Source organism: Dreissena polymorpha, chromosome 8 (genome assembly GCF_020536995.1).
Source record: "Dreissena polymorpha isolate Duluth1 chromosome 8, UMN_Dpol_1.0, whole genome shotgun sequence".
Lineage (NCBI taxonomy): Eukaryota > Metazoa > Mollusca > Bivalvia > Myida > Dreissenidae > Dreissena > Dreissena polymorpha.
This window is the reverse complement of record NC_068362.1, coordinates 105,488,875-105,507,646: the sequence shown is the minus strand read 5'-3', so window position 1 is coordinate 105,507,646 and position 18,772 is coordinate 105,488,875. Positions and strand designations below refer to the sequence as shown.

The window sequence follows — 18,772 nt, the reverse complement described above, 5'->3', positions numbered from 1 at the left end:
CTTGTGGCGCCGCGGCTCGAAAGCGGGCCATCTGAAAGCGAGAAAGAGAATCGGCTATTATATTTCGCTTGCCGGGAATGTGCAAGGACCTGAAGGTGAAGTTATTGGTGGCAGCTACCCATGTTAACTTTCTCATTAACTTCATAATGTCCATACATTTTGATCTTCCTTTATTGAGGATGTTAACAGTCGCTTCATTGTCACAATGAAAGAGCAGCCTTTTGCATTTCCAGTATTTACCCCATAACACTGCTGCGGCAACTATCGGATAGAGTTCGCGGAAAGCCATTGAGGCATCACTTGGAATTTTGACAGGCCAAGAACTACAGAACCAGCTATTCTGGAAGAAAGCTGCAAATCCAAGCGTAGAGCTTGCATCCGTGTACAATTGTAAATCGTCTGCTGATGTTGTTTTTTCGTCATAGAACATGGATACACCGTTCCAGTTCTCGAGAAATTTTAACCACATGAGAAGGTCTTCTCTGCAGCTCTTGTTCAAGTGGACAAAGTGGTGTAGTTCCTTAACTGTTGTTGACAGTTTAATCAAATATGACACGAAACTACGTCCCGGCATAATCACTCGTGATGCAAACTGAAAGTGACCTAATAGCTGAAGTAGTTGTCTTTTTGTGCACGATTTTTTATTTAACATGAATTGTATGAATTCTATAATTCTTTCTACTTTATCGCGCGGTAATCTAGCCTCCATACTCAACGAGTCCAAAATGACACCTAGATACTCCAAGCAGGTGGTGGGACCTACTGTTTTAGAAGGAGATATTGGTACCTTAAGTCTATTAAATATATGTGTCAGTAGAGCCATCGTTCTATCGCCATCGGAATCTGCATGTTGCACCGTCAGAAAGTCATCAAGCAGATGGAAAATCAAGTCAATTTTGTAATTGTTCTTTGCGATCCAACAAATTGCCAACGATAGGTTGTCAAATATTTTTGGCGATGATCGACTCCCGAATACTAAGCGCGTGAACACATAAAATTTGTCTTTCCATCGCACCATGAAGTATGGCATCTGTTCAGGTTTAATAGGTAGTAACTTAAAAGCATTTGATATGTCTGTTTTGCAAAGGATAGCGCCTTTTCCGGTTTCTCTAATAGCGGCTATAGCATCGTCTATTTTAACGTATGAAAGGCTGCACAGATCTTTATCTATTAAATCGTTAATGCTCGAATGATTCGTATCATTACGGGGCGAAGACAAGTCCACAATTAAACGTTTTTTACCGGAATATTTTCTCTCCGCTATACCTAAAGGTGAAACCCTATAGTGTTCGAAAGGAGGAGTCTCAAACGGGCCTTGTAAAAACCCATTATCAAGTTCTAGCCTCAACAATTTGTCCACTTCATCAGGTTGTTTTAAGGCAGATTGTAAATTTTTACACACTTTTTGGTCGTTTGGATAAGGCCATATCAGAGTATCGAAACCTTTTTGCAGGCCGTCGCACAAGTAACTAACAAAAAGGCGATCGGGGTGTTCTACTAATTCTGCTCTTAAATTGTCTATATTAATTGGCGTAGACGCGTTGAAAGATAGTCACTCTGATTTTTGAGAACGTGTTGATGGTGTTGTGTGTTTTCTTGTGTTGTCTGTTTGAGATTGTCCACAGGAGATCTTCTTGTGACTTTCTGACTTGCAGTTTAGACAAATATGAAGTCTAGGACAACCTCTTCTGGAACAGCCTTTTTCGTTGTTGAAATTGTTACAAATTTCGGTCCCTTTATGCATGATAATTTTTCGACCAAATTTGTCCGAAGAATCTCCACTGGTTTTTGCATACTGATTTGAGCGGACTGCTTGGGTTAAAGCGTTTGCACAGAATTCAGATTCATGTAATACCGAGTGGCAGTGTTGGCACTGACTGGCTCTAGTACCGCCTAGTATCAGTTGAAAGTTTTCCGTGTCGCGCATAGCCCAGTTGACCGGTATACCATTTCTCACAGCTTCCGCAGCCTTGCTTGAAAAGGCGAGGTGGTAGTCATAGAACTTTTCTCCGTAAAAGGCGTGAATACGGCCTATGTCAATCTCGTATTCATCGAGCTCGTTTTTCCTATGCGGCCACTTTCTGCACATGACTCGCTTGTATTTACCGAAAGCAGTCCTAAATTGTTCAATGGTCAGCCTTTTCTTTAGCCTAAAGTCATTTTTGAAGGCATCATTGTTCATATCAAAACCTGGGATCAAGAGAGCTGCCAAATTTACGTCTCTACCAGCTTCGATCTGTTTGCGCAGCGAGTCTGACACGATATCGAGGTGTCCTAGCTGACTGGCAGGGATGCCATTTCGGTTCTCTGAGGCGCGAAGCCTTAAACTGTCAATATCACACGAATTGAATACAGAAGAAAAATCAGGGCTAATACCTCGGTAGATGTCCTCCAAAGTGGGGCTGTCAGTCGAAGTCGTGGACGTGTCTGTTGAGCCTGAACTATTTCCTTTTCCATTCAGGCGTTTCATCGTCTCGGTAAATGCCGACATCGTGTTGCTAAGTGTTGACAAACACAATCCTATGTCAATTTGAGAGTTGTTTGCGCCTTGACTGCTTATAGTCGATGTGTCGTTTTGCTGCCTCATAATCGGCGATCTGGATCGAAGCCTTTCCTCCGATCTGATATTTATTTGGGCATTGTCATTGTCCGAATTCTGACACTGTTTTCTTTGTAAAGTGCCTTCAAGGCAGCCTTTGTGAGCGAAACCGGGGCTTTGATTCCAATTTTTTGTAGTTCCTCCCGATATTATTTAGCTCCCCAATTCTCCGGGTTCGTCATATCGTAATTGCGTCGTTCCGACCTCGAAGAACGAGACGCCATATTTCTTTGTTAATCTTTCCGAGTCAAACACAATTATCTTTCGCACAATATAACGTTTTTAAAAACGGCGACAAAGTCACAAATCGGAACACAATAACGGCACGAATTTGTATATTCTTCAATATATCATCTCTGAATTCGTAAGTTTTTAAAACGTTAATAAATATAATAATGTTGTCAATCGATCAGTTATCTTGTTTGTAAACAGAAGGCGCATGAATATTAATTAGCTGCTGATGCGGTACGGGTTCGACTTTTCGGAATCGGGATGCTGATTTGGTCACGTGATAAAGAAAATACCGGAAGTGCGGAATGTAAATACTAAAGCGAAAGTAGAATGGGATTTCTAATTTTGCATAAACTGCGTTTACTACGTAAACTTCAATAAACCTGTTTAAAGGAAAGTGTAAGAAAATTTGACCTCTTTCCAAATGGGTTGACTGGAAAGTATTCTTCCCGTCTGTAGATCTGCCATAGTCATTAGCACTTTTCTATGGAATTCCATAGAAAATATTATGGAATTCTACGGAAATCCATGGAATTTGATGGAATTCCATCCACTTGCCAATTTTCCATCTGAAGCTGTTATGAAATTCCACGGAATCTCGACTAAAATTCCATGCATTTCCACGGAATGTATGGAAAACACCATGGAATGTTGGACTTAGCCATTTTTTTCAACGGAAATCGTTATGGAAAATAACTTATACATTTTTATTGGATGGAAATCAATGGAAAATAACTTAGAAAATTTTCGCTGGTTGTCTGAAATGTATTTGTAGTTTAATACATGTATGAATTTATTTGCATCATGTATTTTGTATTTAAAAGAAAATGCAATAAAGATAATTATAAATTTGTTCTAGAAATTGGAACTGTTCTGGAACTGTTCCATATTTGTGTTCTAAAACGTATGTTCTGGAATTGTTCCAAAACATTTTTTTTAGAATAAATCCAGAGCATTTGTGGAAAATGGCTTAGGACTGAAACTGTTCCAATAATTTCAAGAACCTTTTTAGAACATTTCAAGGACAAAATATGGTCAAGAAATTTCTAAAAATGTTTTAAAATGTAGTTCTAGAACACATCTAGAACGCCTTTAGAACCAGTAAGTTCTACAAAAGTTCTAATGGGGAATAAGAACACATATAGAACACCTTACACTTACAAATAGCCAAATAGACTTCATAGTAGCGACAGCAGCAGCAGCAGTAGTAGTAGTTGTTGTAGATGTAGTAGCTGTATTAGTAGTAGTAGTTGTTGTTGTTGTAGTAGGTGTTGTTGTTGTAGTAATTGATGTAGTAGCAGTAGTGTTTTTTATATCAGTAGAGGTTGTGGTGGTAGTAGTAGTAGTAGTAGTAGTAGAAGTAGTAGCATTGACAGTTTCTGTAGCAATAGTAGTAGCAATAGAAGTAGCAGTAGTAGCAGTTGTTGCAATAGTAGCAGTTGTTGCTGCTGCTGTTGCTGCTGTTGTTGTTGCTGCTGTTGCTGTTGTTGTTGCTGCTGTTATTGTTGCTGTTGTTGTTGGTGGTGGTGTTGTTGATGCTGTAGTAATTAAAGTTGTAGTTCTGCAGAAGTAGGAGTAGTTGTTACTTTCGAAGCAATTTCTACAAGTTTAAATTCCTTAACCCTGTCCAAGTGGTATACACACTGTTTTTTCTCAATATCAAACTCAGCCAGTCCAGGTTGTCAAATAACAATCTATCTGATAACCCCAGCGTGTGCTTTGCATCAGATGTTGGGTATGTTTGCTGCAAATCTATTGGTTATAAGATATAACAGCCTTTTCTAATTGGCTGAATTCAAACAGAAAGTTTACCTGTTAGATTGAAACATGAAACATGGTGGACAATGTACTGGTTTAACTTGTTAAAATAAAGTTAAAAAAATTTAACAAACAGAAGAGATCAAGAGTTTTTCCATTAAAAACACTTTCTTGAAATACTTATGTATTTATATCATTTGAAAAGTGACATGAAATATTGCTAAAGAGTGATGCATACAGTGTTTGAGCAGTCTGTCTAGGAATAGAACAACAACTGAAGGTTTGTGATTTTTATTATTTCTAAATATTCCTTTAAATTTAATCTTCTTATGACATTATTGTAGACCTTTTTATGTGATATTTGAGGTTTTAGTATGGCAAATATTAGTATAAAAGCAGCTGTCACCCAAATTTTCACCAAATTTTCACTTAGTGGAGTTTGCAGGTTGAAAAAGGAAGTAATAAGACCTATGTGGAGAAATTAATAACGTTGAATGTAGTATCGGAATTTTATCATGCAAGGTTATGGAACTGAGGCTAAGGAAGTTTTGTACTGTGCATGGTGAGCACTCAATGCTCATTAATGGTGTTAATGTTTATTATTATCCCCCGCCATAGGAGGAGGGATATTGATTGGTGTTGTCTGTCCGTCCTTCCATCCTTCCGTCTGTCCGTCTTTCCATCTGTCCGTAGCCATATCCTGGAAGTGCTTTGGCGGATTTCATTGAAACCTGGTTCGAGTATATATATAAGAGGATGATGCACGCCAAATGGAATTGTACACCATCTGTTAAAAACGGGGTTATGGCCCTTTGTATCTTTAAAAAATGCTTGTTTGAGTGTCAAATATAATACTTATGTGTCCAGAAGCATATTGGCGGGGGATATCAATTCAATGTATTTGCTTGTAAATAAAAAATTAAACCAATGGAATGTGTTTTTAGGTATCTGAGTGTGCATTTTCATACCAATAGAATTACACATCATTCTAATTATAGCAATAATAAATTTGTACTAATCATACCAACAAATTAAGTTATGCTTAGTGCTTTGCGATGTATTCTCTTTGTTTTTAGTTCTCTTTCTAAAGACCATTTAACAACTTTATATTTAAAACAATTCATGAATTACGTTCCCTATACATTTTCATTATGTGCTTTAATTACCATTGACCAGTTGATGGAAGATACTGCAGAGTTTGGCAGGGAAATAATCCAACAGCAAAGCGTCTCTTAAAGCGCATTTACCTAGAGGACTTACAGGGCCACAAATTCATGGTAAATATTGTCATGCCCTGGGCTAGATAAGTTATTTAATGTTAACCACCTGAAAGTATTTTGTCTTTTTGGAATTCAATATATTGGTCTAAGTCAGATACACTTTTCTGGATCCTGGGATAACTTTAAAAGTTCTAAGTATTTTTTCATGAAACTTGAAACATGAACAGATGACAATAAGGACATTTTGCACGTCATTTCATGTTGTTTATAATGCAAGAATTCTGGTTGCTATGGCAACAAATATATTTAACAAACTTAAAATAGTGAAGTTTAACAGGTAGGGGACCATATTGCTTTGCAATCTCTTGTTATAGTTTGAATGTAAATAACTCTTTGCTTTAGACATTTTTATGATTTTTTATTCTGTAGAGCACATGTGAGCAGTATACAATGTACCTCATATCAAAAAGGACCCGGAGGCAGTGACTGGTGTTCAATATTCTCCGAAGAAAAGGAAAATGGCAGTGGAAGACTTGGACAAACATTTTTAAAAACTAGCCTCTGTGTTAAGCCTGGCAGTCTGTGGCTGGTGACATGTTTTATTTTGGTTACTTCTTGTATGAAAAAGACCAGTTATTTATTTTGTGAATTGTATTTTGTGTTTGTTTTTTGTCTTAATTTATTTTTATTTTTTTTTAATTTAGGAATTTGAAACTTGGATAATTGAATAAAGTCCGTGTTCAACAGTACTGAGCATAGTATAATAAATAACAAATTTACAACAGTTGTTAATTTGTTATGTATTATTATTAACTATGCTCAGTACTTGAATACTGGCTGTCTGCATGTGAATTTGTTTTCTAGAAAGTTGGTTTCAATCTTAAATATTTGAAGTTAACCTTCGGAACTGTTCTAGAATTGTACTGGAACACATCAACTAGAACTGAACTTCTGTTATCATACTGAAAGTGTTCTAGAATTAATAAGGAACAGTTGTTGAACGTTAAAACTAATGAGAAAAAACTCTACAACAATTGTACGTGATGTGTGTGTGCATGTAATTGTGTGTGTTTATGAACATATGTGAGAAAGGAAGTATACTTGTCATAAGAGAAATGTAAAATTCTACTTCTATGTTTTATATTGTGCCTTTTATAAGTTTTTCTTTTCTCACCTGTATATGCGGCATGTTTATGGATGTGTTTTTGAATGTGTGCATGCATGCCTGTGGTTAAGAGAGTTGGTACTTTATGAAAATGTAAAACCACTCATTTTTGAATATGTACTGTGACTGCATGTGTGTGGTTAATGATTGATGCCAGATCTTGTTCTTGTTTAACTTCTATGATGAAACCTTTAGTTACATTCACATTTGTTTTTCAAAATCGATAAAATGCCTTTGATCTATAATCTGTTTTTTTAAATTTTATTCCAGCTTTTTATTAAATTCCATAGCTTTTCACGGAATTTCATATAATTCTATGGAATTCCGTGGCATTTTATGGAATTCCACGGCATTCTATGGAATTCCACGGCGTTCTATGGAATTCCACGGCGTTCTATGGAATTCCACGGCATTCTATGGAATTCCACGGCATTCTATGGAATTCCACGGCATTCTATGGATTTCCACGGCTTTATATGGAATGCCACGGAATTCTATGGAATTCCACGGCATTTTATGGAATTCCATCCCATATCAAGTCCTTCTTCTGTTTTTTTTCACTTTTCCATTGATTGCATGGAATTGGATGGAAAGTTAGTGCCAATACTCCACGGAATTCCATCTAACGATTTCCATAGAATTCCATATGATTCCACGGCAGATCTACAGACGGGTCTCTTGAAAAGCAAGGGCAGGAATTAAGAATTCAGCAATGTTAAGCATTTCATTTATCATAATTTATTATATCTGTAAGTGGCAATAAGACCTAGAACTGCAGTTTATACATTTATAGTTTTAAGCATTGTGACAAAGAAACAATCATCTACTATTCTACATGTACATGTAGGTTACCGGTAGTCAATTTACTCAGAACTTGATATAAATGTCCAATAGTATGATCGCACAATGGTGGCAGTTCCAAATTAGCAGGTTACCGGTGACCATAAATAGTGATCAAGAAATTAGCTACATGTTTATTAATTGTACACATGTAAATAGCATAATCCTAGACACTGGCCCTGATAGCCAGGGGTAAAAGATTCGAGTTCCGGATTGGCTGTACAATTGTCCCATCCTGCAACATTTGGTGCCCAATGTGGACCATGGCACAATCCATTCTCAACAAAACCTGTTCATGGTTTGAATGGATCCGGTTTACAATGATCTCCGTGACTTGAATTCTCGAAAAAAATCCAGCTTGGCAGAAGAGAATGTTAGTGCACGAACTTAGTGATTGTCACTAAACAGAAGATGTTTTTTGGCATATCATTAGCTCAATCAGAAAAGCAAGGGGTCCCTGGTTAAAATCCCGGACTGGCTGCGCAATTTTCTCATCCTGTGTCATCAAAACATAAAATACCATAGTATATTTAAAATGCCCAGTATGTATTATGCTTGAGCATTAATTATGTGTATAATTTTTACCACAGGGTTTTGAAATTCTATACATGAAGCTAATCTTGTGGCAAAATAATAAAAATAGACCCCTATATAGTAAGTCTATATACTATATTAGTATATAGGGGTCTAGTTTTTATTATTTAGCCATTAGATTATTAGCTTCATGGAGAGAATTTCAAACTCCTGTGATTTTTACTGAAAAGCATTAAAAGCAAAATATTGAACAAGCACAGAAGTAACATTTCTAAAGTAATTAATTGTGCTTGGTAAGTATTAAAGGGGCCTTTTCACAGATTTTGGCATGTTTTGAAGTTTGTCAATTAAAGCTTTATATTGATAAATGTCAACATATTGGATCTAAAAAGCTCCAGTAAAAAATATAGAATAATATAAAAAGGGAAAAAAGAGTAGCCCGCAGCAGGGCTCGAACCAGTGACCCCGGAGTCCTGGAGTAAAAAATAAAATGGTGTAAACTTTTGCACATATTATTTTGTTCCTCTCTTATTCACAGTTTAAGTTCAAATTAAAATTTCTATGGAATGTGTTGCCTGTATTATTTTAAGGAGAAACAGCAATAACATGTTTTGGATATTAATAAACATAGAGAGCTATATAAAAGTGAAGATAATAATAACCCTTGGAACAAATACATAGAGCCAATTGAGCACATTTTATCAACAGAGCCTGAGGTGTGATAAATTTACTTGCATTCTTTGCAGTACAAATCCTGCAGTATGAAAACATAATGTACAGTTGATAGAACATCATATTTCAGCTAAATAATAACTCATTTTTGAAAAATACATTAAGATGTATTTCTGATTTACAAAACTGATCAAATAATTAAGAAATAAATTCCATTTGCATTTTCATGACATTTTGAAAGTCAAAGCTTTGGTTTCGTTTGTAGAAATTCAATTAAATGAACTGATCCAAACTGACGTTACTTGGTCAAAAGGTACCGGAAAAATGGTTAAAATGTTGATATAAAAATAGTTATGCAGTTTAATATATAATAAACATGTTTTGTTTTAAGTTAATGAAGAATAATAAGCATGTTAATTTGCAGAGAAAAATAATTAAAACTTTCTTGTGACTTTGACGAACATACGGACATCCGGACCCAATCTAATTTTCTTCAGAAGCTGTGTTGAATACTTTTTTCTAAATAAAGAATATATATGGGTGGGTGGAGAATGGGATTATTGATGCAAGTACCTGTGGTTCAGTCCTCATGTTCATTATAAAGAAACGTGAAGTAGCACTTCTTGGACATTTTTGGGATGTTGATTTTTATCTATAAAAATATTACAGGATCTACATTTTAATAAATACGCACATTTATTAAACCTACCCAAATCGTTTAAACACACCGAAAGTAATCGATGGTGACACCTCTGCAAAAACTCTAATTATTATGCCCCCCTTCGAAGAAGAGGGGGTATATTGCTTTGCACATGTCGGTCTGTAGGTCGGTCTGTAGGTCGGTCTGTTGGTCAGTCTGTCGGTCTGTCTGTCGGTCGGTCCGTCCACCAGGTGGTTTCCGGATGATAACTCAAGAACGCTTGGGCCCAGGATCATGAAACTTCATAGGTACATTGATCATGATTAGCAGATCACCCCTATTTATTATGAGGTCACTAGGTCAAAGGTCAAGGTCACGGTGACCCGAAATAGTAAAATGGTTTCTTGATGATAACTCAAGAACGCTAAGGCCTAGGATCATGAAACTTGATAGGTAGATTGATCATGACTCGCAGATGACCCCTTCTGATTTTCAGGTCACTAGGTCAAAGGTCAAGGTCACAGTGACCCGAAATAGTAAAATGGTTTCCGGATGTTAACTCAAGAACGCTTATGCCTTGGATCATGAAACTTCGAATGTAGATTGATAATAGCTGGCAGATGACCCCTATTGATTTTCAGGTCACTAGGTCAAAGGTCACGGTGACCCGAAATAGTAAAATGGTTTCCGGATGATAACTCAAGAACGCTCATGCTAGGATCATGAAACTTCATAGGTACATTGATCATGACTCGCAGATGACCCCTATTGATTTTCAGGTCACAAGGTTAAAGGTCAAGGTCACAGTGACCCGAAATAGTAAAATGGTTTTCGGATGATAACTCAAGAACACTTATGCCTAGGATCATGAAACTTGATAGGTTGATTGATCATGACTCGCATTTGACCCCTATTGATTTTCAGGTCATTATATCAAAGGTCAAGGTCACCATGACCTGAAATAGTAAAATGGTTTCAGGATGATAACTCAAGAACGCTAATGGCTACGATCATGAAACTTCATAGGTACGTTGATCATGACTTGCAGATGACCCCTATTGATTTTGAGGTCAAGGTCATGGTGACCCGAAAAAGTAAAATGGTTTCTGGATGACAACTCAAGAACTCTTATGCCTAGGACCATGAAACTTCATAGGTACATTGATCATGACTCACAGATGACCCCTTTCGATTTTGAGGTCACTAGGTCAAAGGTCAAGTTCACCGTGACCCGAAATAGTAAAATGGTTTCCGAATGATAACTCAAGAACGCTTATTCCTAGAATCATAAAACTTGATATGTAAATTGATGACTCGCAGATGACCTTATTGATTTTCAGGTCACTAGGTCAAAGGTCAAGGTCACGGTGACCCGAAATAGTAAAATGGTTTCCGGATGATAACTCAAGAACGCTTATGGCTAGGATCATGAAACTTCATAGGTACATTGATCATGACTGGCAGATGACCCCTATTGATTTTAAGGTCACTAGGTCAAAGGTCAAGGTCACAGTGACAAAAAACATATTCACACAATGGCTGTCACTACAACAGAGAGCCCATATGGGGGGCATGCATGTTGAACAAACAGCCCTTGTTTTTAATTTGGTATCACATAATATGGGCATGATATCAACAATGGTGTCCTGAAGATAAACTTTTCTAATTGAAATTATTTCTGCTCCGTTTTTAATTAATTTGATTTTAAAATATGCCACATTTGTCTCGTTATTGTTAATGTCCGTCATTTCGGAAATGCAATATGAAAATCATTTGTTAAATACTCAACGATTGGCTTATAGCGTCTGGTATTGGCTGCAATAGCCAATAAAAATTGCTGACGCTTAACAAGTCGACTTGGCACAACGAAACAACCCGTATTATAAACAAATTTTGATCAACACTTTGGCAATCTCCGCAATTTTTTTTTCTAGTTTTGGATAAAATACCAGGTCGGCGGGTGAAATGTAAAAAAAAAATGAAAGTGACTTTTATTTTTATTTTTATTTGTCGAAAAATAGGGTCGGGCGCTCCCGTTAAACAAATAATTAAAAAAATGTTGGCCTTAGAAGCACATAGTAGTATATATATATATATATATATATATTTGAGGTAGAGCAATAACCAAGACCAGCCTAGCCAAATAAGCAACACAAAGCAAAAGATAAAGCAAAATGATAAGCAACTAATAGTAATAAATGATAACTTAGAGATTTACGCTAATCTAAACCGTAAGCTTACAAATTAATGAAGACAATGAAAGACATAAAATAAGCATGGCAAAGAGGTTATTAAGCACATGGTAGTATACAAATATATGACAGAGCAATAACCAAGACCAGCCTAGCCAAATAAACAGAACAAAACAAAACAAAAACATTGATCATTATCTTCATACAATGATACACTATTAATTATCAAAAATAATTATTATATATCTATCCAAATTGCAAACTTACGATATGTTCCCATAATTAGCTATTTCATTTGATTACACATTCAACATAAACATACACAAAACTTTTAATGTGTTTGTAGATTAACACTTGCTTTTCATCACCATTTCGGCCTTTGTTTACATTTTAGCGGAGTGATGCTATCTGCGTAAATGGGAATGAAAATTGTTCTCATAATTGTTATTAAATATCTCGATAAATTAACAATACATGCAGTTTTTAAAGGTAATTACTTAAAATATTATGCTTGGTGTCCTAGATATTTCCATGAAAGAGCGTAAAATTACTTTGATGTGTTTCGCCAAGATTTCTGGAATTGAGCCTACTGCAGAGATGTTGTATGTTAAGGCACGAACGACAACTCGGCTAGGAGAATGTCTTTCTAGATCAAATGTTTTGTGCCTCCCAAAAAGAGTTAATTTATTAAGTGAGTGCCTTATTCGTCTGTTTGCTTTAAGATTCTGATTTCATTTCCAGTTGGTTAATATTAACGCTTTTTACTGATAATGATTTAATCACGTGAAATTAAATTGCTTGGATTATTTTTAATGATTATTTTCGATGAGTGTCTACTTAATTTTTGTTCTTCATATATATAGTAAAACCATCAATAGAGATACGATTAAAATAAGGAATAATTGTGGTAAAAGTTGAAAAATCTAAAAATGAGCAATATCTCTGTATCCCATAATTTTTAGAAATGTCTGCAAAATTATGTAATTACATATATGCTCATTTATAATTAACCAAAAAAATTCCAACAGTTTTTTTTACAGATACCTGAAGTGTTTCATTTTGACATCAAAGAAATACACTTATAAATTCATATGGGCACTGTAACAATAAAAACTATTTTCATATTATTCTTCAAGTCTTTGTTGGTTCATTATATAAACACATGGCCAATTGTTTAGTTTTAATCAATTGGGAAATAAATATGGACTGTTGTGATACATATATCAATCTATACTTATATGGCCTGTGATATATGTGATTTGAAAGTATATGTTACTGTCACATGTGACTGTACATGCACTCAAAGAACAACAATACAATGAAAAGATACAACTCATTCAAAATTAACAAATTTTTTATTCATCAATACAGTACTTGCAATGCAGAGTTTTTTTTTTTTCATTTTGTTGCATCACAATTCAAATAATTTGTTTATTATGTCATTGAAACTCATCAACAGGTCAACTTTTTTTTACGCCCTTCTCAATCTTAACAGTTTTCAGTTTTTCAGAACATAACTCGTATAGGCACCAAATTCAATCGATGTCAAAAACAAAGAATTAAAAATAACGAAAGTTGGCAAGCCTGTATAAAACATGATTTTATCGTCTGAGGCATTAACATACTTGATGGTTATTTCTGATTTTAAGTTCCATTGGCCAAAAGCCAGCGGGGCTTATATCATGGTCCTGTGTCCGTCGTGCGTTCGCCCTTGTCAAAAAATAACCCACTTTCATACCAAAACACACTTAAACCAACATAAAACTGTGTTTTTTCTGAGTTTTTCTCAGCAGAAGTTGGTTTTTGCTATTAAAAGCGAGTTTTATGTGCGCTAAACTGTGCTTAACTGAGTTTAAAGTTGGTTATTTTAAGAAGATGTGTGTTTAAGCGAGTTTTTTTCTGTAAGAAGTCAGTTTTTTTGTGTCAAAAGTGAGCCTTTTTATTTATGAGTTGGTTTATGTGTGTTTAAGTGTGTCTTTTTGTTTTATAAGCGAGTCTTTTACAACAGAAGTTGATCCTTTTTAAACAGAAGTGGGTTTAAGCGAGTTTAAATTGGTCTTTTTGTAAATAATTTGAGAGCTGAAACCAGGCTAAAAGACTCACTTAAACACACTTTTCAATAAGTTGGTCTTTTGTTTATAAATAATACCCATCAATAAAACAAGAATTCTTCAAATAGGTCTTTGTTTCATGTTTATAGCCATTATATAATACAAGTCAATTGTAAAGGGGCTTTTTTACAGCTTGTTTGCCATTGTCCCTATTGTAAATGTGTGTGCTCCGGCTCTAGGAGAAGTGCCCCCCCGGAGAACTGCCCCCCCAAAGATTTTTCACTGGGCGGAGAACTGCCCCCTCACTGTTTTTGTATAGGGCGGAGAACTGCCCCCCTGCTGATTAATTAGGGGCGGAGAACTGCCCCCCTGTCAGAATTGATGACCCGGAGAAGTGCCCCCTAATTAAAGAAATAGCGGTGATATATAAAGCGAGTATTATAATGACAATAACGCCAGTAACTTTCTTGCTATTATGTATGGAAATTGAGTGAAATATCAAAAGTAATATAAAGTTGTACAAGTAATAAAAGTTTTAAAACGGCATAAAATACCTACCTCGGCATGGACGTCGTCACGTCGCCAACTTTATAATCACGTGATTTTCGTCAATGTGAACAAAGAAAAACAAATAACTTTTTGCTAATAAAAAGTTTTCGCGGCTGAATTATTTGATATTTTCCCCGTAATAAAAACAAACAATTAGCATGCAATTTAATCCATCCTTATGCCAGCTGAAAACAATAATTTATTTGTTTGTTTTCGCCAATTACGGATTTGGACGGTTCAATATAATAAACCCGTATGCGGCTTTATTCAAAGCTAACAAGTTCTTAACAATTAAGGTCGGTCCGGTCTACCAATTAAAAGATTAAAAGATCGCGGTACTTATCGTTAACGGTAACAAGTTCTCTGCCTGCCTTATTAGCTGCTAATTAAAGCAACTGTTACCGATTTTGTTTGTTTGGCATGTCGACATGATCTGCTCAAAATGCAAACTGCGGACGACTCGACGGTCTTGCGATGCTACCGACGGATAAGGTGCTAGAAGACATGAATTAACTAAACAACATAAATAAATTGCTTATAAATTCAACTTCACTTCATTTTTTTCTTCAAGTCAGCTAAATTATTGCCTTTGCCTTGCCTATTAATTTACTTTTTTATATGTCAATTAACTTTTTTTCCATGGGTCAATACTATCTTTATAATGTAAATTAATTCCGATGTAACTTTTCCTCCATAAGTACCGAGTTGCACGTCTATATTTAGTTGCAACACATTGCCAGTATTAACACGCACGCGTTTCCTGTGTGGATCTCGACTATGTTTCGCGCTCTTATTAAAACACGACTTTTACAAGGCATTCATGTATAGTGAGTGGTGCAGATGCGTACCAAGGGCCTTAAACAGTATTATCACATACCTCTAGACAATTTGTGTTATTCAGTTCGATAAATGGTAATATACTTGTACTGAAATTAAATTGTTACCGGATAAAATGTGTACGGCGATAACGTAAAATTACCCGTAAGTATTGTTTTCACTACGTAACTAATAACTAATATGACAACGGGGGGCAGTTCTCCGCCCCTACAGATTTGATGGGGGGGCAGATATCCGCCTACTAAATTCTGACAGGGGGGCAGTTCTCCGCCCCTACCGATTTGATGGGGGGGCACCTCTCCGCCACCTTTAAAATAAGGGGGCAGTTCTCCGGGGGGCAGTTCTCCGGGGGGGCACTTCTCCGGATACCGTGTGCTCCCCATAATTTTTTAGTGAATATTGGATGAAAATGGCTCTTTCAGAACATCACAGGTTCACAGATGGACAACAAGTATCACTGCCAAAAACTATAAAAATGATAAAACTTAGTTTTATACCTGAAAATGAAAGAGTTTGTGTTTCGCTTTGATTTTTTTTCTTTATATTTGTTTTTATTATAAACAATATCTTATGATTGTTTTATGTCTTAAAATTATTAATTTTTTTTTTTTAAACAATCTTATATGATTGTTTATATTTGTTTAAAACAGTATTTACTTGTTAAATCTGCATATTTAAATAATTATGGTATTGGAAACATTATTTTGGAAAAAATCTATTAATTTGTGTACATAAGTTATGCAAGATTTTGATATTTTCATATGATACCATTGTATCCATTTTCTTAATTTGCAATAAAATAATAAGATGCCAAACATGACCTGTGTTACATAAACAGTCAACAAAATAACAAGACAATACCTAAAAACACCCCTTTTCACACCACTAACAATAAACAGATAACAATCTGTCAGGCATTCAGAGCTAAACAGGGTACTGATTATCAGGGGCAGATAAGGCTACTGATAGGGTTTGCCCAGACATAAGGCTGGAATGAGGTATAAGACTTTTGATTGGTTCAATTTTTTGCACAGGAAATTATTTGAAAACAACAACTTTTGAAAAACAAGCTGGTTTCAGCAATTGAATTGAGCTAAATTAAATTAACATTAAGACTTATAATTGTTCTGTAAAATGTATTGAAATACTGTCAGCATGAAGTATTGTGTGATGAAAACAATGTGTATTTTACTACAATTTGGAAATCAACAATAAGTTTGTTGGAAAAGAAGTTCAACTGTTTTTTTTTGGAATACTGAAGAACAGTTTTAACAGGTTTGTATTGTCATTTCTTCATCCTTTTTTATTTAGTTTACTGAATTAATTATGATCATTATTATATTTATGTATTGTCACTGGGAAATGTAAATTGATAAGTTAATGTATTGCAACATAAAGGAAAAACAACACAATTTGAAGCAAAAATAGATAAACATACACATGACAAAGTGTAAATGTTGGGTACATTGAATTATTGTGGTTGTGTTTTATGATTATTGTCATCTTTATTGTTATTTATAGATATTTCTGGTTACTACTGAACAGATTTCTTTCCCTCATATTTTAATTTTGAAGGTTAAACTCTTGCCCCAAGAGCAAAAGGGGTAATCATACTACCTGATGTATGGACTTTTACACCAGGCTTTTACCCTGCACGAGCTGGCCAACTTGAGGGGAACTGAAGTTGGCAAACCTCGCCCTGTCGTTGAACAAGAAAGCTGGATTTGTTGAGAGGTAAAACTATACAGGTTATTGCATTTTAAAAGCGTCACAATTCTGACCAATGTGACAAAGATTTTTAGAGTTTGAAATGTGATGAAAGTAAATTACAAGCTTTGGAAAATTACCAATTGTAAATATTTTGTCAAAACTCCTTTTCTTTTTTTGGTTCCAGAGTATCATTTAAGCTGAAATCCAGCATGAAACCAGGGATGTGATGGCCATCGCACAGGCCATGTGCCGACTATTCACTTTCCACCAGCTTGTGACTTGCTCCATGAAGGGAGCAACAACTACAAAGGGGTCACCAAGACCAAGCCTCCCCGCTGCTGAGAGAAATGCAATCATTGGTACTTTTTCATCATAAAAATTTGAAGTACCAATTATCCATATAGAAATTCAATACACATTCTACAAATATTGTTCAGATCACTTACTGTTTACAGTCGCATAAATATCATTTTATTACATCATTTGTGAAAAAGGGGAGTTTTTATAATCCAAGTGACAGTTAACAATAGTTGTTTTTTTTATTCATGAAGACAGGGATTGAAAAACTTTGTCTGTGTCTCTAGTCACTGTCTCCAGGACAATCAGTAATAAACTCATTTATGTTGACTTCCTTAATATGCAAATATTTAACCTCTTTTTCTGGCTAGAGTATTTTCTATTTAAGAACAGATTTTGTTGTTTTTTTTGCATGTTTTTAAAATGAATAGTCTATCATATTTTTTCAGATGTCATAGCCAAAACCTTTGACAAGCCTTGGTTGATGTTGAAGAAAAGATGAGAGGTTGTTTAAGGCATCTGCGGCTGATGCACAAGTAGACTGAAGTCTTTGTAAATAAAATGTGCTGTTAAAATGATTATTTAACCATTGTTTTCACTTTGTTATCTAGATTTGCACCTGTTTCAACAACATTAACTTATTTTTATGCTCCCGGTCTCATATAGCAGTTGAACTGTCCGCCTGTCTGTCTATCCGTCCGAAAACTTTAGCATTGGTCATAACTTTTGCAATATTGAAGAAAGCAACTTGATATTTAGCATGCATGTGTATCTCATTGAGCTGCACATTTTGAGTGGTGCAAGGTCAAGGTCATCCTTCAAGGTCAGAGGTCAAAATCCAATGGAAGAAATAAGCAAAGAGAGATAATTTCTATACCTGCCAAATGATAAATAGAAATTTTATTTCAAAGCGGTGCAGTAGGGGGCATTGTGTTTCTGACGAACACATCCACATCTCTTGTTTGTATTTATTCCATACAATCTTACTTTTTTCAGTTCTTTCTTTGTGTTCAATGTTATGTTATAACACTATTATATTTTATTATAACAATGCCATGTCTGTCAAAATAGTTTTATCATGCTGTGTATATGGATATATATGTTAAGTTTTATGTTTTATCGTTTAAAAAAAAGTAATTAGAATTTAATTTATGATATTTTTGTTCTTATCATAAAAAAGTTTTTCAGTTTTCAAGTGGGTGAAAAGTGGGTTTTTACTGAGCATTTAACAGGTTTTAAAGCTAGTTTTAACTGCGTTTAATCTGTGAAAAGCACACATTTAGCTCACTTAATGCTCAAATAAAAACCCACTTTTAACTCGCTTAAGAACAGGAAAAACCGACTTGATGTGTAGAAGCGGGTGTAAAAGCCAACATAAAGAAGGAGAACACACTAACTTTTAACCAACTTAAGTTGGTAAAACTCGGTTTTAAAGCGTGTTTTAACTGCGTTTAATCTGAGTTAAGCACACATTTAG

At 35.2% G+C, this 18,772-nt stretch overlaps 1 long non-coding RNA gene across 1 annotated transcript; it reads left to right on the top strand.

The window, feature by feature from the left end:
- The first annotated feature begins 15,952 nt into the window (after positions 1 to 15,952).
- On the top strand, positions 15,953 to 17,351 carry LOC127843055 (uncharacterized). Its single transcript, XR_008032073.1, has 3 exons — positions 15,953 to 16,563; positions 16,864 to 17,022; positions 17,183 to 17,351. It is a non-coding gene; the product is annotated as an uncharacterized LOC127843055 (long non-coding RNA).
- The last annotated feature ends 1,421 nt before the right edge of the window (positions 17,352 to 18,772 follow it).